Source organism: Bos indicus x Bos taurus, chromosome 23, assembly GCF_003369695.1.
Source record: "Bos indicus x Bos taurus breed Angus x Brahman F1 hybrid chromosome 23, Bos_hybrid_MaternalHap_v2.0, whole genome shotgun sequence".
NCBI lineage: Eukaryota > Metazoa > Chordata > Mammalia > Artiodactyla > Bovidae > Bos > Bos indicus x Bos taurus.
Window position 1 is genome coordinate 28712138 of NC_040098.1, and position 25315 is coordinate 28737452.

The following is a 25315-nucleotide window of genomic DNA, read 5'->3' on the forward strand; positions in this document are numbered from 1 at the left end:
AGTCTGTCACTGTTTCCATTGTTGCCCCATCTATTTGCCATGAAGATGGGACCAGATGCCATGATCTTAGTTTTTTGAATGTTGAGTTTTAAGCCAGCTTCTTCACTCTCCTCTTTCATGTTCATCAAGACGCTCTTTAGTTCTTCTTCCCTTTCTTGCCATAAGGGTGGTGTCATCTGTGTATTTGAGGTTATTGATAGTTCTCCTGGCAGTCTTGATTCCAGCTTGTGCTTCATCCAGCCCAGCACTTCACATGATGTACCCTGCATCTTAGTTAAATAAGCAGGATGACAATATACAGCCTTGACGTACTCCTTTCTTAATTTGGAATCAGGCTGTTGTTCCATGTCCGGTTCTAACTGTTGCTTCTTGACCTGCATACAAATTTCTCAGGAGGCAGGTCAGGTGGTCTGGTATTCCCATCTCTTGAAGAATTTTCCACAGTTTGTTGTGATCTACACAGTCAAAGGTTTTGGTGTAATCAATAAAGCAGAAATAGATGTTTTTCCGGAGTTTTCTTGCTTTTTCTCTGATCCAACAGATGTTGGCAATTTGATCTCTGGTTCCTCTGTTTTTCCTAAATCCAGCTTGAACATCTGGAAGTTGATGGTTCACTTACTATTGAAGCCTGGTTTGGAGAATTTTGAGCATTACTTTCCTAGCATGTGAGATGAGTGCAATTGTGTGGTAGTTTGAACATTCTTTGGCATTACCCTTCTTTGGACTGGAATGAAATCTGATGTTTTCTAGTCCTGTGGCCACTGCTGAGTTTTCCAAATTTGCTGGCATATTGAGTGCAGCACTTTCACAGCATCATCTTTTAGGATTTGAAATAACTCAACTGAAATTCCATCACCTTCACTAGCTTTGTTTGTAGTGATGCGTCCTAAGGCCCACTTGACTTCACATTCCAGGATGTCTGGCTCTAGGTGAGTGATCACACCATTGTGGTTATCTGGGTCATGAAGATCTTTTTTGTATAGTTCTTCTGTGTGTTCTTGCCACCTCTTCTTAATATCTTTGGCCCATATAATTTCTGTCTTTTATTGTGCCCATCCTTGCATGAAATGTTCCCTTGGTATCTCTAATTTTCTTGAAGAGATCTCTAGTCTTTCCCATTTGCCGGAGCCAGCCGGCAAAGTCGATCAGGTCCCGAGAACGTGCACGGCGGGGCTAAGAAAGAAACTAAAGCAAGAGACTACAAAGATGGGGTTGAGAGGTTCAGACACGTCACCACGAAGGGACGCAGTCTGACACCAACTTTATTCAACATCTCATATTTATACAGAAAAGCGTGAGAAAGACAAAACAGTTGACATTTTTTCTTGGTTAGCCTATACATCTTACAAAGTCACAAGAAGTCTTGAGAGCATGGGAATGGCTCCCTGTTATTATTTCTTACACCAGATAACATTTCTCTGTGTGTGAGAAGTTTGCACAGAACTCCAGGTGCCTGCAGTAAATAAGCGCCTAATCTCTGGGGTGGCGGGACAGAGAGCTATGTTTGCAAGCAAACCCTCAAGGACTGAGGCAGCTCCCAGAGCTGTGTCCTTCAGACAAAGGACCCCGTTCTCACGGGCAGCTCCCCGCAACTCCCCCTTTCTTTTTATATAGGCGCACGCTTATGTTCCTTTAACCGCAGACCATTTCCATAGATGGAAGCCTTTATGATCCATAGATCATCAATCAGTTTTTTAATTAAACAAGGTGCAAGAAATAAAACAGTTTTATTAGTGTATATGGGAATGGACTGACCCTCCCAGCCCACAGGTTGGAGAAGGGGAGGGTCAGGAAAATAAGCCCAGTAAGCATTTGAATATTCTTCAGAGTGTGCAGTGTTAATCTGATTTAAGATAATTAATAAGGTTATCAGGAAGCTTAAAGGCGATATCGGATCGCCCTGCACCACAACACGATTCTGTGCCTCTCGCATCAATGCCTGAAGTTGTTGCCGAGATGGTAATTCATCATGCTCTTGAATTGTCAATCTCCTCATCTGATGTGCTAGAGACTGTCTCCGCCGTGCGTACCAACCTTTCCGGCAGCCAGCGCGGCGCTTCGGCATCCTGTGGGAAAACACAAACATGCCCTCGTCCCCAGATTAGTACTGGATCTGGTCCATACCATTTTCCCACAAGTGGGTCTTTCCAAAAGACTTTAGGTCTTATTGTTTGTGCATCAAAGTTCCAAAATCGCTGTGCTGCTGAAAGGCCACTTATATCCAATTGTAAAAAATTTAGAACAAATAAAGCATGGTTTAGAGAGTTGGAGGGGGTATTGGGATACAATTCCCCCTTCTTTAGTTTTTGCAATTGATGTTTGAGAGTTTGATGTGCCCGTTCAATAATTCCTTGACCTTGAGGATTATAAGGGATACCTGTTTTATGTGAGATAGACAATTGCATACAAAATAATTGAAAATTTTTTCCAGTGTATCCTGGACCATTGTCTGTTTTTATGGTTTTAGGGGTTCCCATAACAGCAAAACATTTAATGCAATGAGCTATACAATGTTTGCTAGCTTCTCCGGATTGTAGAGAGGCATGTAAAAAGCCGGAGAAGGTGTCAATAGTAACATGAACAAATTTTTGTTTACCAAATTCAGGAATATGGGTAACATCCATTTGCCATATATCGTTTGGCAACAATCCTCGAGGATTAACTCCATAGTGGGGGACGCTAAAAAATTGAGGACATGTTTGACATTGCTTAACAATCTGTCTGGCAGCTTCTCGAGTAATGCCAAATTGAAGTCTTAAGCTATTGCTGTTTTGATGGTGTAAGCTGTGGGAAGTTTTTGCCATTTGTTCCAGTGAAGGAAATATCATACGTGTAGCTTCATCAGCCAAAGCATTGCCTCGTGCTAAAGGTCCAGGAAGTCCAGAGTGAGCACGAATATGACCAAAATAGCATTTATTAACTCTGGAGCAAATTAAATGTTGTATATCACGAAAAAGAGTTTGGATAGTAGAATTCAGGGTACCAATAAATGGAACAGTCTCAATAGTGTTTAAGGCTCTTATGATATATTGACTGTCAGAATATAAATTAAATGGAGCAGAAATTTGTAATAAAGCCTAAAAAACGGCAAATAGTTCTACTTCTTGAGCAGACTTATAATTAGTATGCCAGGTGGTAGTATTGTCCTGTATAATCAAACTAGCTATTCCATTAGAAGAGCCATCAGTAAATACAGTTAGGGCGTCGGCAAGGGGCTGAGAAACAATGATTTTTGGGAAGAGAAATTGGTGATAATGAGCAAATTGCAAAATTTTATCTGAGGGATAATGATTATCAAGCCGTCCACTAAAACCAGCTAAGGCAATAACCCTTGTAATGTCGTGGCCAAAGTTATGCCTTGAACGTACGAAGGGCTGATATCGGCACAAATTCGTACATAATCGGATAAGCCTCCCTTTTTCCTGTAAGGTCTCAGGGCAGCTTGACAAGCCGAATTGGCATTTTCATAAGCAAGCTGTTTAGTCAACACCATCCCCGCCTGCTCATCCCCTATCATTTTACCAATTGTCTCAAGCAGGCGGGCAACAAAATCCTGATATGGCTCATCTGGCCCCTGGCGAATTTTAGATAAATCTTCAGTCTTTTTATCAGAATTTGGAAGCTTTTCCCACGCTTGTAGAGCCGCAGCACTAATCTGAGGGTAGGCTCCAGGTAAATAATTAAGTTGACTATTAGTGTCTCGATATTCTCCCTCTCCCACCATCATTTCATAAGTGGTGTTCAGTCCCTGTCGCCGATTGATATCGGCTGTGATCCCACATTGCTCAGCAAACTCAGATTTCCATAGTAAATAATCTCCTCCAGATAAACAAGCTCGAGCAACCTGTTTCCAATCATTAGGTGGCAGATTTTGATTTCCTAAAGTGTCTATAATAGCCTGAGTAAACGGCGCAGTCGGGCCATATTGTGCACAAGCCATTTTTAACTCTTTCAGTTGCTTAAAGGGCAGCGGCTCATAATACCTCTGCTGTTGAGCATTTTCAAACACTGGATAGATTCCTGAAAACCCGGGAATATGTTCTCCTTCTTCATTAGCTAGCTTAATTGCTTGTTGAAGAGGAGATAATAATATCTCACTTTTAATTTTTATGTTTTCACCAGGCAAAGAAGCAGGGATAGATATAAGCTCTCGCGGTTCTACGAAAGGCGGAGGTGGATCGAGTCCAGCAAGAACCGAGGGAGGATATGCTGGAGGCGCAGGCTGGCTGGAGTGGGAGTCTCCCTGTGCATCCTTTTTTACTGCTATAACAATCTTCTGAATTAAATTCTCCAGCTGTTCTTCAGAAAGCCCTGAATGCTTTAATTCCCCTTTTCCCGGGGGGGATTCCATGTTAACCATCATCTCCCAAGGCATATCCTCTCTATGGTACTGAGCCGCTTGTTCATTTAACTCTTTCTGTTCATCAGAGCTTAACACATCATCACTCCCTCCAGCCTTATAAGCTGTTCCCTCAGGCACAGCATAAAGCGGCTCAGGTGGAGGGGCAGAAGGCTCTGTAACTTCGGGTCCTGTGGAATCCCTGAGAGCCGTTTGAATTTTATGTCCCTCATGTTCAGGATCCAGGCAGTCTCTTATGAGAGTCCACAAAGAAAAAGCATCCACAGGAACACGATTGGGACCATGTAAGGAATAATATGTCTGCAATTGTTTTCCTACTTTTTTCCAAGTTTCCAGACTAACTGTTCCTTCCTCTGGAAACCAAGGACAAACCTCTTCAATAAAAAGTAAAAACTTTTCTAGCTGTAACTTATTTACATGAATTCCCCTACCTTTTAACATAGTTTTCAACATATGTACAAATAACTGGCGGCTATTGCCTTGTCCCATGATTTATTACTCTCGACAATCACCCTCTCTGCCCTTTACTTTTAATTACTTAGGAATTCCTCTTTACTTACCTCAATCTTGGCGGGCAGCGGCCGTCGTCGCACTCCGATTCTCGTGTCCCTGTTCGGGCGCCACCTGCCGGAGCCAGCCGGCAAAGTCGATCAGGTCCCGAGAACGTGCACGGCGGGGCTAAGAAAGAAACTAAAGCAAGAGACTACAAAGATGGGGTTGAGAGGTTCAGACACGTCACCACGAAGGGACGCAGTCTGACACCAACTTTATTCAACATCTCATATTTATACAGAAAAGCGTGAGAAAGACAAAACAGTTGACATTTTTTCTTGGTTAGCCTATACATCTTACAAACAGTCACAAGAAGTCTTGAGAGCATGGGAATGGCTCCCTGTTATTATTTCTTACACCAGATAACATTTCTCTGTGCGTGAGAAGTTTGCACAGAACTCCAGGTGCCTGCAGGAAATAAGCGCCTAATCTCTGGGGTGGCGGGACAGAGAGCTATGTTTGCAAGCAAACCCTCAAGGACTGAGGCAGCTCCCAGAGCTGTGTCCTTCAGACAAAGGACCCCGTTCTCACGGGCAGCTCCCCGCACCCATTCTATTGTTTTCCTCTATTTCTTTGCATTGATTAATGAGGAAAGCTTCCTTATCACTCCATGCCATTCTTTGGAACTCTGCATTCAAATGGGTATATCTTCCCTTTTTTCCTTTGGCTTTAGCTTCTCTTCTTTTCTCAGCTATTTGTAGGCCTCCTCAGACAACCATTTTGCCTTTTTGCATTTCATTTTCTTGGGGATGGTCTTAATCACTGCCTCCTGTACAATGTCATGAACCTCAGTCCATAGTTCTTCAGACACTCTGTCTATCTGATCTAATTCCTTGAAGCTACTTGTCACCTGCACTGTATAATCATAAGGGATTTGATTTAGGTCATACCTGAATGGTCTAGTGGTTTTCCCTACTTTCTTCAATTTAAGTCTGAATTTGGCAATAAGAAATTCATGATCTGAGCCACAGTCAGCTCCTGGCCTTGTTTTTGCTGACTGTATAGAGCCTCTTCATCTTTGGCTGCAAAGAATATAATCAATCTGATCTCGGTATTGACCATCTGGTGATGTCCATGTGTAGTATTTTTCTTGTGTTGTTGGGAAAGGGTGTTTGCTATGACCAGCACATTCTCTTGGCAAAACACTATTAGCCTTTGCCCTGCTTCATTCTGTACTCTAAGGCCAAATTTGCCTGTTACAGATATCTCTTGACTTCCTACTTTTGCGTTCCAGTCCCCTGTGATGAAAAGGACATCTTTTTTTGGGTGTTAGTTCTAGAAGGTCTTGTAGGTCTTCATAGAACCATTCAACTTCAGCTTCTTCAGCGTTACTGGTTGGGGCATAGACTTGGATTACTGTGATAGTGAATGGTTTGCCTTGCAAATGAACAGAGGTCATTCTGTCATTTTTGAGATTGCACCCACATACTGCATTTCAGACTCTTTTGTTGACTACGAGGGCTACTCCATTTTTTCTAAGGGATTCTTGTCCACAATAATAGATATAATGGTAATCTGAGTTAAATTTGCCCATTCCAGTCCATTTTAGTTCGCTGATTCCTAAAATGTCAATATTCACTCTTGCCATCTTCTGTTTGACCAGTTCTAATTCATGGACCTAACATTCCAGGTTCCTATGCAGTATTGCTCTTTACAGCATCGGACTTTACTTCCATCACCAGATGCATCCACAACTGGGCGTTGTGTTCACTTTGGCTCCGTCTCTTCATTCTTTCTGGAGTTATTTCTCTACTCTTCTCCAGTAGCACACTGGGCACCTACCAACCTGGGGAGTTCATCTCTCTGTGTCATATCTTTTTGCCTTTTCATACTGTTCATGGGGTTCTCAAGGCAAGAATACTGAAATGATTTGCCATTCGCTTTCTCCAGTGGACCACGTTTTGTCAGAACTCTCCACCACGATCTTGGATGGCCCTACACAGCATGGCTCATAGTTTTGTTGAGTTAGACAAGGCTGTGGTCGATGTGATCAGTTTGGACTGATCAGTTTGACATCATTTAGGTCTTTATTTTGAGACTATTTTTGTGTATGATATGAGGAAATTTTTTTTATCTCATTCTTTTACATGTAGCTGTCAGTTCTCCCATCACCACTTATTGAAGAGACCATCTTTTTTCCATTGTATATTCTTGCTCCCTTTGTTGTAGATTAATTGAGTAGATGGCACAAAAACAGACATATAGATCAGCGCAACAGAAGACAGGGCCAGAAACAAACACAGACCTCTAGTCCCAGAACTGTTGTACTGCCGCTGGTGAACGGGGCCGGTGCCTGCTGACTGGCTTGTGAGGCTGGTCGTGAGGCTGGTGTCAGCTGGCTGGTGGGTGGTGCTGGGCCCAGAGTATCCTGGGGCTGGTGCCTGCCCACTGAGGAGTGGAGCTTGGTCCAGGGGTCTCTGGCTGCAGGGCCCTGGGAGTCTCAGGTTGAGTGCCTGTGCCATTCTGTGGGGTGCATCCTGGGCCCTCTGGTGGAGGACCATGTTCAAGGGAGGCTGTGGGCTCAGGGAGTTTTAAGGCAGCCTGCCTGGGAACCCACATCCCCTCATTCTCACCAACCCCCCGCCCCTTATATACACACACACATAATGATCCATATGAGGTCTGTGCAGCGTTGCATTGCCCTGGCCCAGCTCCTGGTGGTGCAGAATGTCCCAGTAATTTCTATCCACTGGGGGATGCCCCAGGAGGAGAGGTGCGTCAGAGATGGGGAAGATGTTTTTTGTCCTTCGGAGGAAGAGATCAAAAAGAGGCCTTTCAACATTTTTCTACTTTCCTTCCTCACAAAAGCATTCTCAGTATCAACAGTTTAAAGATTTTCAATACTAAATTCTTGTGACTACCAACCTTTCCTCTGTGAGCAGAGGGGAATTGAAAAAAGAGAGGAAATTCCCTGATGGTCTGTGGTTCGGACTCCATGCTTTCACTGCAGGGGGCAGAGGTTTGATCCCTGGCTAGGGAACTAAGTTCCCACAAATTTTGCTGAGCATACCAAAAAAAAAAAAAGTGGAGGGTGGTGGGAAGAGAGAGAGAGAAAGCTATCCCTGGTGCCTCTTTTTTTTTTTTTTTGATAAAGATACCAGACCTATTCAGAAGTTGGTGATGGACAGGGAAGCCTGGCGTGCTGCAATCCATGGGGTCACAAAGTCGGACATGACTGAGCAACTGAACTGAACGGAACCAGATCTATCATAATGCCCCAGATCTATCATTTTGGGGTAATCTTTACCATCTGATTTAGCCTCAGATTACCTCCTTAAGGGCCCCATCTTCAAATTCAGTCTCATTGGTCTTAAGTATTCAGCTTGAGAATTTGGTTGGGAGGGATGTAATTAAGTCCAGTTACAGAAGTGTTGATTTGATTTCCAGAGGCCCAGACTCATTAGGTGTGAAGATGTGGGTCACACTCTTAGGTAAGGTACAAGGGCTGGGGCTTCTGTGCTCTGAAATCCACAGCAGCATCTGTGCAGAGGCTCAGCTTCCCTGGTGGCTCAGATGGTAAAGAATCCACTTGCCATGCAGGAGATGTGGGTTTGATCCCTGGGTTGGGAAGATCCCCTGGAGAAGGGAATGGCAACCCACTCCAGTGTTCTTGCCTGGAGAACTCCACGGACGGAGGAGCCTGGTGGGCTACAGTCCATGGGATCACAAAGAGTCAGACAGGACTGAGCGGCTAACACTTTCACCTCACTTCACTTCACTTCACCTGCTCCCCGTGGGTTGTTCTCAGACAGTAACTGATCTCAGCAGGGACACCAGGGGAGGCTCGTTCCTGGGAGACATGGAGCTCCTCAGATGATCAGCTGTGACTTGAGGACTCCCTCTGGCCTTGTTTAACTCTGGTCACATTGTCTGATGGTCTTGGAGAGTCCAGTAAACCTCTCCTTCTGTCCGTCACTTGGGGTCAGAGTTGCATCTTGGTCTGCGAGCTCTCATCTTTACTGATGCCCTCTCCATATTCTCTGACAAGTGTTTAATAAAATTCTGCTGATCTTAATCCCATTTTGGCAATTGTTTCTTCTCCTTTTTAAAAATATTTATCTATTTGACTTCTTTGGGTCTAAGTTGCAGCACTCAGGATCTTTTGCTGCAGTGTGCAGACTCTCCAGTTGCGGTGTGCAGGCTGAGTTGCTCCACTGCATGTGGGATCTTAGTTCCCTGACCAGGGATCCAACCTCGTCTCCTTCTTTGCAAGGTGGATTCTTAACCACTGGACCACCAGGGAAGTCCCAGCACTTGTTTCTTGGAGGACTGGGTCTAACAAAATAATTTCCATCTGTATACCAATACCAATATACTTATTCCATTTTGTAAAATCCTTCTTTTTTTCCAACTCCTCCTACCAGCGTTTGCACCATTTTGCTTGTTTTGTATTATCTCTTTGAGGTAATAGATGATTTTTTCAAAAAATTAAAGTATAGTTAATTTATAATGTTGTGTTACTTTCAAGTGTACAGCAAAGTGATTCAGTAAATACATATATATATATATATTCTCTTTCAGATTCTTTTCTATTATGGGTTATTATAAGATATTGAATATAGTTCCTTGTGCTATAAACTAGATCCTTGTTTTTTGCTTATTTTATATATAGTAGTTTTTAACCTGTTTTATATGTAATAGTGTGTTTATGTTCATCCCAAACTCTTAATTTATATCTCCTCTCATCTTTCTCCTTTGGTAACCCAAAGTTTGTTTTCTATGTCTGTGAGTCTATTTCTGTTTTGTGAATAAACTCATTTGTCTCATTTTTTTTAAGATTCCACATATAAGTGATATTGTATGATATTTGTCTTTCTCTAACTACAGATATTTATTGTTTCAAGCTACTAAGTTTTAGAAGTAGTTTGATATACAACAATAGATAACTAACAAAGCTCTTATAAATCTCTATTATTCTATAGGTATTGCCTAAATTTGTTTTATTTCCTTGCAACTTGAAAATGTTATTTATACGCATTTCCAATTTCTCTCTTCTTTCATTTTTTATTTTCTTTTGTCTTTTCTGCTTCCTCCCTTCCTTTCTTCCTTCCCTCCTCTCCTCCTTCCTTTATTCTTATTTTTGGATATTTCAAACATATAAAAAAATACCACGTAGGTATACTAAGAGTCCTTGGACTGCAAGGAGAGCCAACCAGTCCATTCTAAAGGAGATCAGCCCTGGGTGTTCTTTGGAAGGAATGATGCTAAAGCTAAAACTCCAGTACTTTGGCCACCTCATGCGTAGAGTTGACTCATTGGAAAAGACTCTGATGCTGGGAGGGATTTGGGGCAGGAGGAGAAGGGGACAACAGAGGATGAGATGGCTGGATGGCATCACCGACTCGATGGACGTGAGTCTGAGTGAACTCTGGGAGTTGGTGATGGACAGGGAGGCCTGGCGTGCTGCGATTCATGGGGTCGCAAAGAGTCGGACACGACTGAGCGACTGAACTGAACTAAACTGATACTAAAAGGAAGCACTATTTGTATATACTAAAAATATAATGCCAAGATATATGGAATAAAAGCAAAACAAAAGAAGTAACTAGTTGTCTGAAAAGAAAATGCCTGGTTGATTGTGCAAACAAGGAAGTGACTAACTCTTACTTCCTTCCCTTAAGCTGAGTTTGCTTCGTTTTTAGAACAAACACATCAGCCACGTGAACACTTACACATTTCTGGTAAAAGCTTAAGTTGGTACTAGCGCTTTTTTTGTTGTTTCATTTTGTTTAATTGTAATATAGTGGATTTATAATAATGTGCTCGGTAGCAGCACTTTGGAAATCAAAATAGCGCTATTTAGTATGGTTAAAGTATATATACGATCTACTCTAGTATTTGACTTTAAAAATCCTGAAAAAAATTTAATTTTAATTTTGGTTTTAGCACACACATGAAAGCTTTGATGTCCCTCCCTTCTAAAGATGAAGCTTAATTTTTTTTCTTCTGAGTGTGGGCTACACTTAATGACTCACTTCTACCTGAGAGAGTAAGGCTGATGTAATGGTGTGTGACTTTGAGTCTAGGACATAAAACTCACTTCAGCTCCCATCTTTGTTGCTCTCTCTCACTCAGATCACTTGTTCTGGGGAAAGCCAACTGGTATGTTATAAGCATGTTATAAGTGGGGCTAGTGGTACGGAATCTGCCTGCCAATGCAGGAGATGCAAGAGACATGAGTTCGATCCCTGGGTCAGAAAGATCCTCTGGAGTAGGAAATGGCAACCCACTCCAGTATCCTTGCCTAGAAAATTCCATGGGCAGAGGAGGGTGGTGGGCTACAGTCTATGTAGCCATGGGGCCACAAAGAGTTGGACATGACTGAGTGACTAAGCACAGACACAAGGAACATGTTATAAGCAGCCCTGTGGAAAGGTCCATGTGGCTAGAAACTGAGGCCCTATTCCAACAGCCTGCAGGCCCAGCCAAGCCATCAGATGATGCAACCCTGGCTGACTGTTCCCTTTCGAGAGGCCCAGAACCAGAGACCTTCTGGGAGATGATACATGTTTGTTGTTTTGAGCAGCTGATTTTTTAATAATTTATTATGCAGCAATAGGCAACTGATACAGTGTCTCAGGAGGAGAACAGATTATTGTATTTTAATTTTTGTTTGCTGTAAATTTCTCTAAATGCCTACGCAGGTCCAAGATGTATTGAAAGAGCATTGGGCTGGGCCGGCGGCGGCGGCCTCTGGGCAGTAGAGGGGGCTCCGGGGCTGAGTCCGCGTCGACGCCGGCCGCGGAGGCGGCACCATGGGCAAGGGGTAGCGGGGCAAGTTGGCCACCGCCGCTGCCAGGGGTGGTGGGAGAGCTGCTTAGAGGTAGGGGGCGGGTGGGGGAGGGAGGGTCGGGCAGCCGCTCGGCCGCGGCACTTTTTAAATTTTTTCGAGTGCCGCAGCGGCGACCCCGCCGCGCCGATGTTCCTGATCCCGGAGCGACGGCGGCTGCTGCCTAACCTGGAAAGAGGAAGGCCAGCTCCTGAACAGGCCTCATTGGTGGAGGAGGGGCAACCACAGACCCGCCAGGAAGCTGCCTCCACTGGTCCAGTCTTGAGACTACAGCCACCACTATTCTAGCTTCAGTGAAGGAGCAGACAGAAAGAAGGAACTCACTTCTGTTCAAGTGCTACCTCTTTCATGAAGCCAACCATGAAGTTCACCCCAGCCTGAAGTCAACTCTCTGCTGATCTTTCTTAGCACTTTATTCCACTGCTCTGACTCATCACATGCTCCTTTAGATGATATAATTAAAAGCTACCTGAGGATGAAAATGAAAGGTACTTAGTCATGTCCGACTCTTTGCAACCCCATGAACTGTACAGTCCATGGAATTCTCCAGGCCAGAATACTGGAGTGGGTAGCCTTTCCCTTCTCCAGGGGATCTTCCCAACGCAGGAGATCGAACCCAGGTCTCCTGCATTGCAGGCAGACTCTTTACCATCTGAGCCACCAGGGAAGCCCAAAGGGCTTGAATATACTGGAACTGCATGAATGAGTGTTGAAGGAGGAAGTAAATAAAGAATGCTATCAGATCACTTTGTCACCAACTGGCTATCCTGTAAGGATAATGGAATCTGTTGCCACATTCATAGAAACATTACTAAGCAAGAGAATCTCAAGACAGTACCTAGAAAACTACTCAGCTGTACATTCTTATCTTTAAGACAGTTTGAGTTGCACTATATCCATATTGATCTAGAAATTAAATCTGATCCCTGCATGGAACAAACTTAAATTTTATTTCACATGGATGGTCAAATTAAGTCTTTTAAAAATATGAAAGAAATTTGTATTTCATCTTCCATCTGTCCAACTTAGCTGCAAATGAAGTGTAGGGAATGAAAGGATGCGGTTTATCTTGGTGATGTCACAAAATATCCACCATCATCATGTAAACCAAGTAATCGCAAAAGAAATGTCTTCCAGTTAAGGATCATCCTTCAAGAGAAGGAAAAAGTCAGCCCATGGGATTAGCAAAGTAATGTTATCCTTGGACTCCAGTCTAAAATTACAGAAAGTATCAGTTGAACTTAAGCCACCAGTTGGCTGTTGGGTTTATACAATCAGGATCATCATTCAGCAGTTTCTACTGTTCAGTTCAACTCCTGCTGAGAACACAGGATTCCCAAAGTGAATGTAGATGTTGGAAACAAACTATTTTGTATCCTGATAAGTTTTCAGGCTTACCCAAGAATGATCTAGTGCCTACCTTATACGTGGTCAGGTAAAGAAATATGGCCAAATGCAGTGCCCTCAGAGAGCCTTGCCACTTCCTGTGAAAATCATAGACTAAACTGATTGATTCATCCTTGAAATGGACAGCATGCCTTTGGATGGAAAGGAATTGGAATCTGGTAAGACATTGACTCATTCAGAAATTCACTGCTATCCCTGCAACTTAGAAGTGTCAGCATGCTAACGACACAGGCTCAGGGAAGCAGTGAGCCAGGAGCCAGGAGCAGACTCTTATTATCAATGGGGGAGTATATTGAACTTTTATAATTGGTAGAATCTCTTACTAGATTGTAGAAATACTCTTTAAAAAATCATATGGCCAATCCTGAATAGTGTTAAATATTTTTCATAGCTCTGTTTAAGGTGCAAGTTGACTTACATTCTGTAAAATCACACATGTAATATTTATTACACTCTTTCATCTTCTGTCATAAAGTTTCTTGAATAATTGAGATCTCTATTTGAACTTGGCCTGACTCCCTAGGTGCTCTAACTTCCATTGTTCTCCCACAAACCACACCCTCTTATTTTGGATTTATGATTTAAGAAGTTTGGAATCCAGGTTTAAGATTGAGTTCAATCAATCCAGATAGCATGAAATGGTCAGCAAAGACTAGATTTGGTAAAATGTGCTAATATTACATGTATTTCTCTTACTCCGGTGAAGTCCTAAGTGAGGTATTGGGTATATTTTTGTCATCTTGTTATCTTTGATGAGTGAAAATTGAACTGTTCTTCATTTGTGAGGCTTTCAAAGAGCAAAATAGCACCTTTAAAGATAATATTTTCTGACTTTGTGAAAATTACAATTCTGCCTTCATGTGTTCATATTAACTTAAGTGATATTTAAATATCAAAGAGTGAAATGAGAGTCGTTATTAGAGATCCTTAATTTTTTGAAGATAAAAAAGGAAATTTAGATCCCAACTGTGTTCTATTGATATTACTTCAGTTTTACATGGATGTGTTAGCTTCAGTAATTACACACCCTTTCCTGTTTGGCAGAATGCCCAGAACTGAACAAATTCCAGCACAATTATTTACTTTATTTCTCTGAAACTGCAACAGCTCAACTGCTGTACACCTGCTTTTGCAACTTCCCTTTATTTGGCCCCTAGATTTATTTACAATGAAATAGTTCTCCCTGACACACCTCAGCCCCATGCAGAAGACAGAATTTTTACTTCAGCTGTAAACAAACATAGTTTGTAGCCTAGCTGAAAGCATTGTACTGTAAGTTCAACACTGAAAACTTCACACTTTCCCTTTTAGTAACTTAGTAATTTTTTTCTCTTGGTAACTGAATTATCTTGGCAATTGTAATTATGTAATATAGGAACATCTTCTGTGCCTGAACTGCATCATCAAACACAAGGTAAGACTGGATCATTTCTTAGTGACTTCTGTGGGATCATCAAATTTTACAGCTTTTTCTCTTTAATATTATGGAATTAAGGTTCAAAGTGAGGTCAAGTGGTAGATGTCTTGCGACACTCTTCGGCCTGGATTCGAGAATTCTGAATGCTGGTAACTGGTTCTTAGGAGATCAGTCCTCTTAAACTGCATATGACACAGTGAAAATTTAACATTTCTCTTCCATGTGTTAATGATGTAGGGTACCCCCAGTTCGAGTATCTCTGTGGTTAAATAATACAAAAGAGTATAGTTAACAGGTAAATTTTACATCTGCCCATGTTTTCCAGTAGTCTGATAAATGATCAGCTGGACCTGTGAGCACAGTTCCCAAGTCTTTCTGTCTGAGGCGTACATTTTGAGTAACTGATTTTTTGTTCTATTCGATTCCCTTGGAGACATCTTTTTAGACGTATTGACACAGTAGGTGGTTGTTCTGTTTTACTTTGTTTTGTTTGACGAGCTCTTAACTTCCAGGAGTTTGAACAGCTTCTGTCTGGCTCTTTATCCACAGCTGAATTACACTTGCAGACATGGAATACATAGTAGAAGACCCCCCAGACATTTATTGGGTAAATGAACTAAGAATGTAAAAATGCTCACTATCCCACTGTAGTTCATTTACACTTGCTTTTAACTAGGTAAATATATATATATATATATTGAAAGCCTACTGTGAGCAAAGACTGTCCGGGAAAGAGATGGGAGGGATGGTCAGGAGACCTATAAAGGTGGTCTGTTTAATACAATTTCTTCCCTCAGAAGAATACAGAGTTACAAACCATGTTGTATATTTTTATTTGTGGTAATTGGCACATAATGAATATTCACTCATTGGAACCACAAAATCCAAGAATTTGTCCCCTTATTTTTAGTTAATCAGGCTATAGATATATATTGTATTATGCCAGTTTTATGTAAATTTAACTTAGGCATTATTATTATTATTAACTATTAGGCAAAATTATTTAATTTTTACCATTGAATTAGCTGTACCTTTGGTTTACATTTGAAAGTAATAGAATATTTTCCCTTTATTAACAGTTAAAGTCAACCTTGCCTTTGCATATTTAAAATGATAATTTTCTTTTCAGTTGAATAAGTCAGTTCACAATTCCTGTTCAGAGTTGAATTATGAATATATGGAATAATTTTTCCCCTGTACCTGCAAACTTTATGATATTAAATGTGAAATGAGTGGAAAAAAAAAAAAAAGAGCATTGGATGGGAACTTGCAGACTTGGATTTTGCTTGAAGTATGTTAACTGGGCAAGTTATTCAACTGCCACAGTTCTCTGCTTGTTTCCTGGGAATGGAGGGTTAGATTATGACCCTGCAGGTCTCCTCTGTACCAGCTGTCTCAGATTCTGAGCGCACGTTCCTGAGCAGTCACAAGGCACAGCATTCATGTAGGAGGACACCCCACTCAGTACACTCATCCTTCAGGTGCTGAGATGCAAACAGCTCAACACTAACAAACACCAAATTTGTGCTGAGAAAATTCCTGAATGGATTTCAGAATTAAATACAAGTAATTCTGAGGTTGCTTTCCTGGTAACTCAGCAGTAAATAATCCGCCTACTAAGGCAGGAGACACAGGTTTGATCTCTGGGTTGGGAAGATTCCCTGGAGATGGGAATGGCAACCCTCTCTCTCTCTCCCGGCTTGTTTCCCTCTAGCCATCAGAGCAGACAAAGCTTGAACATCAGGTATGTGCCAGACACTGTTCCGAGCACTTCATTTATCAACTCAGCCAACCCTCACCACATCCCTAAAATGTCACACATTGTATTAAGTCCCAATTATGTCTCCTAGGCTCCTCTGGCTGTGACAGTCCCTCTCACTTCTCTTGTGTTTGATGACCTTGATCCTTTTGAGAACTCCTCAGGGATACTGTAGAATATCTCTCTTTTTGAGTTGAGTTTTTGGGAAGAAGACCACAGAGGTGAGTGACATTCTCCACACATCAAGGGTGTGTACTTGTCCACTCAAATATCACTATAAGTTCACCTCATCACCTGGCTAAGGTACAATTCCCAGGTTTCTCTTTGTGAATTTTTTATTTTCAGTTTCCCACTTTCCATGCTGTAACCTTTAGAAGGAAGTCATCATGTGCGGCCCACACTGAAGGGGGGGTCTGCTGTAAACACTGGTGTGCAGGGGTTTGTCTAAATATAAGTTTGCAAATGAGTTGGGGAAACACTAGATGAACTAGCAGACTGGATGGAGAGCCACTGTGTACCATCGTGGAAATGATACTTTTGAAAAACGGCCTGAAAACTCCTTGTACTTGTAAAACCCTGGACTGATCATCTTCAGATTACACATTAGGACACACATTCTCTGCTCCAGGACCCATCATATTTTGACTGAGTTGTTCTGCCATAGAAATTCCATCACTGGAAAAATGGGCTGGATTCTGCCCACTGCAAATAGCTGAAAATGCCATGTAATATACAAAGACAATATTAAAAGCATCAAAGAGGTGATGACGTTCTAATAATGATGACAACACCCTAAAAAGAAGAGAAAGAACCTGCTTGGCCTCCACAGAGAACTCAGTCCTGAGAAGAAAAGGCTGTGTGAGTTTACTCCCCAGAGCCCAGGAATGGAGCCCAGCAGGTCCAGCTCTGTGTCCCCAGCTCTTCACTTTTCTACCTACCTGCCTTCCTTCTTAAAAATTTAGACAAACCTTTATAATTCCGATTATGATGTACATGTGTAATGTATGATATATGATTTAATGTATATTCACCGTAAAACAAGTAATAAAGTGTTGAAAGTGATAAATGACAAAGTAAGAAAAAACTGTAATCCTCATGTTGGAAATATTTTGTTCCATTGTGCTTGTTTTTTTGTTTCTTATGCATCCTATGCTGTTGGAGGTACCCAAAGTTTCTCTCTCTAAATTGATGAGCACAGACCTATGTGGCCCCCACCCTCCACTCTCCAGATGACATTTCCCAAGTCAGCTCACTCTCCTGAGTAAGAGGGGATTTTCAGTTCCACCTCCCTCCTTAGTCCCCTCCACTCCTTTTTAAATTTTTTCTAAAAAATTAATAACTTTATTCTATTTTTTCTCCTTACTTTTTCTAAAATAAAATTTATTTGGTTGTGCTGGTTCTTAGTTGCAGCACAGGCGATCTTCCTTGCATCATGTAGGATCTCCCTTGCAGCACACAGACTGAGGCGCACAGGCTGCAGAGAACACGGGTTTCAATAGTGGTGGCACATGGGCTTCATTGCTCCATGGCAGGTGGGATCTTAGTTCTATGATTAGGAATCAAACCAGCATATCTTGCATTAGCAGGTGGATTCTTAACCACTGGACCGCCCAGGAAGTCCCGTCAAATTCAAAGTCCTGTCTTTGAGTTTGAATAGGAGCATGTACTCATCTTAGTATCTTTGTGAGTGTCTGGTTGACACAGAGGTGATTTATGGTTTTCTATGATTTTTCATCTTTGGGTCATACAACTCTGTATTCCCCAAGTGTAAAAAATTCATGTATATTTTTGTCTACAAGAGAGGGGTCCAAGGATGAAGGGAAAAAGAATTGATTGAATTTGAGGGGAAAGTATAGAAGAAGTTAAGAATTTTAAGGTGGAGCTTTCCTGGTGGCTCAGTGGTAAAGATTCCACCTGCCAATGCAGGAGACAGGTTCAATCCCTGGCTGGGGAAGATTCCACATGCTGTGGAGAATCTAAGCCTGGGTGTCACAGCTACTGAGTCTGTGCTCTAAAGCCTGCATGCTGCAAATTCTGAGCCCACAAGCCGCAACCATTTAAGCTCGCATGTCCTAGGCCCCGTGCTTTGCAACAAGAGAAGCCACCACGATGAGAAAACTATACACTGCAACTAGAGTGTAGCCCCCATTCCCAGCAACTAGAGGAAAGCCCGTGCAGCAGTGAAGAGACAGCACAACCAAAAATAAATACATAAATAAAATTATTAAAAAAATAATTTTAAGGTGGTGGATTCTAAGGTTACCTCTTCTGCTTTAATTTTACAAGTGTGTACAGGGCCTACAAGATATTCAATATCTGTTGTGTTCAATAAATACTTCCTCTTGGGCTAAGTGAAGACTTCTGTGTCTACTTATGTTTAAGTAGGTTAAGGAAAGCAACAAGTGCTCAGTGTAATAAGGACAAGGATTATCTCCAGCGATGGGCAGTTTTGAACTCTTATGACCTTAAGGTGATAAACCAGGGTTTGCTTAATGTCTGAACATTCTCGTTGTTAAAATACACAAGACCGAATAGACAAATCCATGATTTCCATGTGAAGATTGTATTTTAATATACATCAACCTGTGAGTCACACAGTATCTTTTGGGAGGAAGAGACTGAAAATTAAGAATACTCTAGATATGCACTGCCCAATATGCTAGCTACAAGTTATACATGGCTATTTAAATTAAATAAAACAGAAGCAGACTCACAGATATAGAGAACAGACTTGTAGTTGCCAAGAGGGAGGGGAGTTGGGGAAAGAATGGCCTGGGGGTTTGGAGTTAATAGATACAAGCTATTATGTATAGAATGGATAAGCAGGGGACTTCTGTGTTGGTCCAGAGGTTAAGAATCCACTTTGCAATGCAGGGGATGAGAGTTCATCCCTGGTCAGGGAACTAAGATCCCACATGCTGTGGAGCAACTGAGCACATGCCCCACAATGAAAAGATCCCGCATGACACAACAGAGATCATTCATGGTGCAACTAAGACCAGACAGAGCCAAGTAAATAAAAAACAAATATTAAAAAAATAGAATGGATAATAACAAGATCCTACTGTATAGCACAGGGAACTGTATTCAATATCCTGGGATAAATCATAGTGGAAAAGAATATAAAAAGAAAATATATATGTGTATAACTGAGTCCCTTTGCTGTACAGCAGAAATTAACACAACACTGTAAATCAATTACACCTCAATAAAATAAATAAAAATATTTTAAAAGTTCACTCAGTAAATAAAATTAAAGTGCTCAGCACAACAGCCACTTTTGAGGTGCTAAGTAGCCACACTCAGCTAGTGGCTCCCTGACTGGACATGATTCCTTCATTACAGAATGTTCTGTTGGACGGGACTGCCCTTCATGCTTTGTGGGCCTCAAGTCAGATGCATTAGCCATGTGAGGTGAAACAGTCAATATTATTTCTCTTAGACAGCATGTCAGATATCTGTTTGGGATATGAATACATAGTAAGTTGTGAAGTTGCTCAGTCGTGTCCGACTCTTTGTGACCTCATGGACTGTAGCCTACCAGACTCCTCCGTCCATGGATTTTCCAGCTAAGAATACTGGAGTGGGTTGCCATTTCCTTCTCCAGGAGATCTTCCCGACCCAAGGATTGAACCCGGGTCTCCCGCATTGTAGGCAGACACTTTACCGTCTGAGCCACCATGGAAGTTCATAGTAAGTTGGTGTGAAACAAAACCAAAATTAGTTATAAGAGCATGTGGTGCCTTCAGGCACAAACTGTCCCAATCCCTAAGGGGAAACACCTGTCTCCCCACCACTCTTCCAGACTGAGGACACTCTCTGGCATCGCTTTCTAGGGGGTGAGTGCTCTTCCTGAGCAGCCAAGGGACAGGACCCTCAGCTGAGTTTGGGAAGGCAGGAAGTCCAGTTCAGGGAGAAGGATTTTCCAAAATGAAGAGGAGGCAAAGGCAGGGATCAGTTGGGAGACTCACTGGTTTATTCAAAACAGCAGTTCTCAGAGTGTGATCTTTGGAATCCTTGACATAACTTAGACCTTTTTATGAGATCCATGGGGTGCAACCTACTTTCACAGTATTATTAAGATATGATGTGACTTTTCACTGTGTTGACATTTGCTTTGAGGTAAAACTTCACAATAATGAAGACTATGGCAGCAAACTGCAATAGTAATTATTTTCACCACAACTTACTTGCAGGGAAAAAAAAAGTAAATTTGCTTCAAAATGTCCTGATTGACACATTAAAAATTCTTATTTTTTGTTCATAAATAATAATGGAAAGAATATGAAAAAGAAAATGTATATATATACAAAATTGAATCACTATGCTGTACAGTATGAATTAACACAATATTGTAAATCAACTATAATTCAGTAAAATAAATTTTATAAATATTAATAAATGAAAATTCTTATCTTTAAATCCACATTTTTACAAAAAGTTATTTCTTTTTTTAAAAATGTACTTGACTTCATTGATGTTTCTCTTATTTCCCGATGCAGCAGTTTGAAAAAGCAGTTATTTCTTTATTTAGGTTGGGCCAGGTCTTGGTTGCAGCTCGTGGGTTCTTACCTGCAGCATATGGGGTCTTCAGTTGGCATAGGGGACTTTTAGTTGCAACATGTGAGATTTAGTTCCCCAACCAAGGATTGAAATCTGGCCCACTGTCTTGGGAGTACAGAGTCTTAGCCGCTGGACCACCTAGAAAGTTCTTTAAATCCACATTGTAAAAGTATCTCCTATAGCCACTGAGGTGCTAGAGCTCCTGGAAATCCCTCATCCTGAGGAAAGGGAAGTTGGAGACTGAGATGGTCCCCAAAATGTGACACTCACGGTACAAGAGCAGGGCAAAGTTGGAAGCATCACTCTTCAAGTAGTCTAGAGACACCCCCAAGAGCACTCATGGAGTCCACGCCCAAACTGGTGCCTGGTACCAGCATGAGCCCTCTGAGCCCCTCCTGCTTCTCAGGATTCCCAGGTGCTTTGACCTCAGCCCCACCAACATCCTTCAGCAGAAGGAGCGAGAATGTGGAGAAATGCATGTGAGAGGTCGTGATGGGCCAGATCTGAAAGGACACACATCTGGTCCTCTCCTGCTCCATTGACAGCAACATGGTCCTGTGGCAACAAAGGAGGCTGGGAAGTCTTCTCCATGTGTCCCCAAGAGGGCAGAACAATTAAAGTTGTCAGCAACAGTGAGTGTTCATTTCAATTTATTTAGCTTTCAAATGTTTAGTGACAGTTTACCACACACCAAGCTCTGTGCAAAGAACAGCCTTAGAACGGATTGAGCAGCATCCTGTCGGAGAGAAGCTCTGAATCCACAGAAGAAGAAGCTCTGAATCCACAGAAGGAGAGATATGGTGGGAAGTGCCTGCCATCCCAGGAGAAAAGGAAAAGAGAATGTCTTCTGGAAGTTCATAGAGTGATTCTAGATTGGAAGGTGTCTGGAGATGATAGGATTCGGACTCTACTTTCAGAGAACAGAACACTGGTTGGAGAAGCTGGAACAGGAGCTTGGAAGCAGGGCCTTTAAGTATAGGGTGTCCTAAGAAATAGTACGATATTGAATTCATTAAATTTGTACACTCTAAAGTTATGAATGGTCGGAACAATTACTCATATTAAATGAAAAAGAGTTGGACTCTCTCTCCTGCGTGCGTGCGCTCTTTTCTTTCTCTCTCTCTTTCTCTCACTCTCCTGCTATCTTCTAAATAAAATAGAGCTGTAACACTGAAAAAAAAAAAAAATGAAAAAGAGTCGAGTAAGATAAGGTAATCCAATTTTTTAGAAAGCTATGTAAATCCAGATGAAATCATAAATATGTTGAGTGATAGTTTTCTATTTTGTAAAGTATTTTCTTGTTAATATAAACAGAAATGTGCCATAAACTGCTTTGCTTGGATAGACTGACTTCTCCCCAGCAGACCACAGAGCTGGGATGTAGAAAGTGAACTCAGCACGTTTCCAACCTCTCTCTGCAGTTCTCCTGAGGCAGAGACCTCCTCTCTAGTCTCCCCTGTGGAACCAGCGCTTGACTCAGGGGCTCAGTCAGCACTCCCCAAAACACTGCACTTGGGAAGTGGCCTCTCGTGTCCTAGTCAAGACAGTAACTTCCTCTAGAAGGCACCTCCAAAACACTGAAACGTACAGAATTTGGTTTGCTCTAATAGCAGGACCGTGATGGTGGCAAGTTGGAATATGGGCTTCTTTTGCTGATTTGTCAAGGAGCCCTGCAGCACTCGCACCATTCCTCACATTGCCCCTAGAGGACAGCCTATCGCTGCTTTTGACAAACACACTGCCCCATTCCCTAGCTGTCCTCTCCAAATTAGCCTTAATCAGAGTTTTATAAACGTAGAGGATTTCTTTAAGGTACATCGATTTGCTTTTCTTCTTTAACCTCTCTTGGAAACTATTGAAAGTCCACTACAGGTAACAAAGATAAGGTGTGCCCCTGACATAAGTTGTCTCTGTGACACACAGACTTGTAAAATTATGTGTCCAGTCCCTCATCGTGGCCACCTCTGTCCTGTCTCTCTATCCATCTATAAACAGCTATTTGTGTAAAACAGCTTTTGACAGTCTATGTAATGTACTAGAGATGTTTTTCAATCATGTTGTCCCTGCTTTGTGATATGAAACTTTGGGTACCAAGTGGTCTGCTCAGAAGACGATGGGAATGTCCCTGACACCCTAGGAGACCACGTGAAGGTGGGTAGTAGATCTCAGTGGAGTCAGGCAAAGGGGGAGATCTGCTGAGCAGAGCCAAGGTCCATACTGCCTCCTGTCCCCAGAGCACAAAGTCTGCCTTCCTGGGGGAACTTTGCTAAAATCCTGTATATTCTAAGAAACATCAGGGTGAGAATAATGAGCAATGATTGTAATAATTGTGAGAGAGAGATGAGGTGATGATTTTAGTTACCTGGTTTGTTCTCTGCCAACAACAGCATACACTATATTCCATTATAACCAGTGCTCAGCCATGTGAGAACATTGATTTTGAGTGTATGACAGGCCCCCAGACCAGCACTGGGCAAAGCAGACATGCCAATACTGCTGAATGAACACATTTAGGATCAGGACCTGACAGATTTGAGAATGTATTTGAAATTGGGACTCTCCTGGAGCTGTCCTGACAGGAGGACATCATAAATCAGCTGCCACCTCGCCTGCCAGGCCCAGGACACTGGAGAGCCTTCCATAGCACGCCTCAGTCGGGTCCTGCCTAGTTCCAGGTATTCCCCAGATCAAATCTCTCCATCTGCTCTAACTTCTCATGCTCACTTTGGCCTCCTTGATTGTCCTACTGTTTGTTTTCCACTCTAGGGATATGGAGACACCTCTAATTCCCTTGGGGAACAAATAAATACCAGATCCTATGGAGCTAAAGCTTAAATATGGGCTTTAATAGACTGTCAATAATTACATGGACAAGTAAAATTCTATATGACTCTATCTTAATGATGCTGCTTTTCTTGAACAATGAATGGCAAAACTGATGGCATAAAATAGGTATGTGCTTTCTTTGAAGTGAGCATGCTTGATGAATGTCATACTTTCTCTGATGATGCTCTAAAAGACCTGATACATTGCAAGAGAACAGAAGTAAAGCATGTCATGTTATAATGTGATATAGAATGGTATGATAATTCTAAAATCTGCTATTATTCTCTTGTGCTAGAGTAATTTTAAAACAATGTGAATAGTGGTCTGTCAAACTTCTCATGCTTAGATGAAATTCAAAAGATGGTGTTCTAATCTTCACATGTATCTTGCACAAATATTGTTATGTTGCATTTCTTATTGCAAAAACGAGCTGCTTCCCTAAGGAAAATCAACTTTATGGTCACATCTCAAAATGCTAATAAATAGTTCTTTTTCTCAAAAAAAGAAAGTATCTTCTATGATGACATGGGAAGTATACATTAAGAGCTTCTGCTACATTCCAAAGTCTTGTGACTCAAGGAAAACAATCTGTATGAGCTGAACTACCCTCTCTTGTGTGGAATACAGTCTCCACTTGAAAGAGTGAATGACACTGGAAGATTTATGTACCTTAGAGAAACAATGTATTACTTACAAAAAATCTTATATTAGTATGAGAGATTCAATATGGAAAAAAGCCTTAGGGATTTTGATGTAACAGAGCAGTAAATAGTCAGTGACACAATTTCAGGTCCACTTTGAAAATAACCTTTAAGAACCTACCAGTTCTGTAGTTTTAGATTTGTATCAAAGATGAACTTACATAATTACATGAAAAGGTTATTAAAAATACTACTCCTACATATGTGTGGTGGTTGTGGTATAGTCGCTAGGTCATGTCCGACTCTTGTGACCCCATGGACTGTAACCTGCCAGGCTTCTCTGACCATGGGATTCTCCAGGCAAGAATACTGGAGTGCATTGCCATTTCTTTCTCCAACATATGTGTGGGCCTTTTTATTTTCATAGATTTCAATCAAAATAACAGATTCAATGTAGAAGCAAACATAAAAATCCAATGGTCTTCTAATGAGATGGCAAGAAAGGGAATTGCAAAAATATAAAAATGTAAAAAAATGTAGACAGCATATTAAAAAGCAGAGACATTACTTTGTCGGTAAAGGTCCATATAGTCAAAGCTATGGTTTTTCCAGTAGTCATGGATGGATGTGAGAGCTGAACTATAAAAAAAGCTGAATGCCGAAGAATTAATGCTTTTGAACTGTGGTGTTGGAGAAGACTCTTGAGAGTCCCTTTGACAGCAAGGAGATAAAACCAGTCAATCCTAAAATAAATCAGCCCTTAATATTGATTGGAAGGACTGTTGCTGAAACTGAAACTCCAATACTTTGGCCACCTGATGCAAAGAACTGACTCATTGGGAAAGACCCTGATGCTAGGAAAGATTGAAGGCAGGAGGAGAAGGGGATGACAGAGGATGAGATGGTTGGAGGGCATCACTGACTGGATGGACATGAGTTTGAGCAAGGTCCGGGAGTTGGTAATGGTCAGGGAAGCCTGGAGTGCTGCAGTCCACAGGGT

The 25315-nt window shown here is 41.7% G+C and overlaps 1 long non-coding RNA gene across 1 annotated transcript; it reads right to left on the reverse strand.

The window, feature by feature from the left end:
- Positions 1-1708: 1708 nt before the first annotated feature.
- Positions 1709-5040, reverse strand: LOC113881946. The gene is made up of 2 exons (XR_003508226.1): positions 4921-5040; positions 1709-2066 (listed from the first exon to the last, which is right to left on the reverse strand). It is a non-coding gene; the product is annotated as an uncharacterized LOC113881946 (long non-coding RNA).
- Between the last annotated feature and the right edge of the window lie 20275 nt (positions 5041-25315).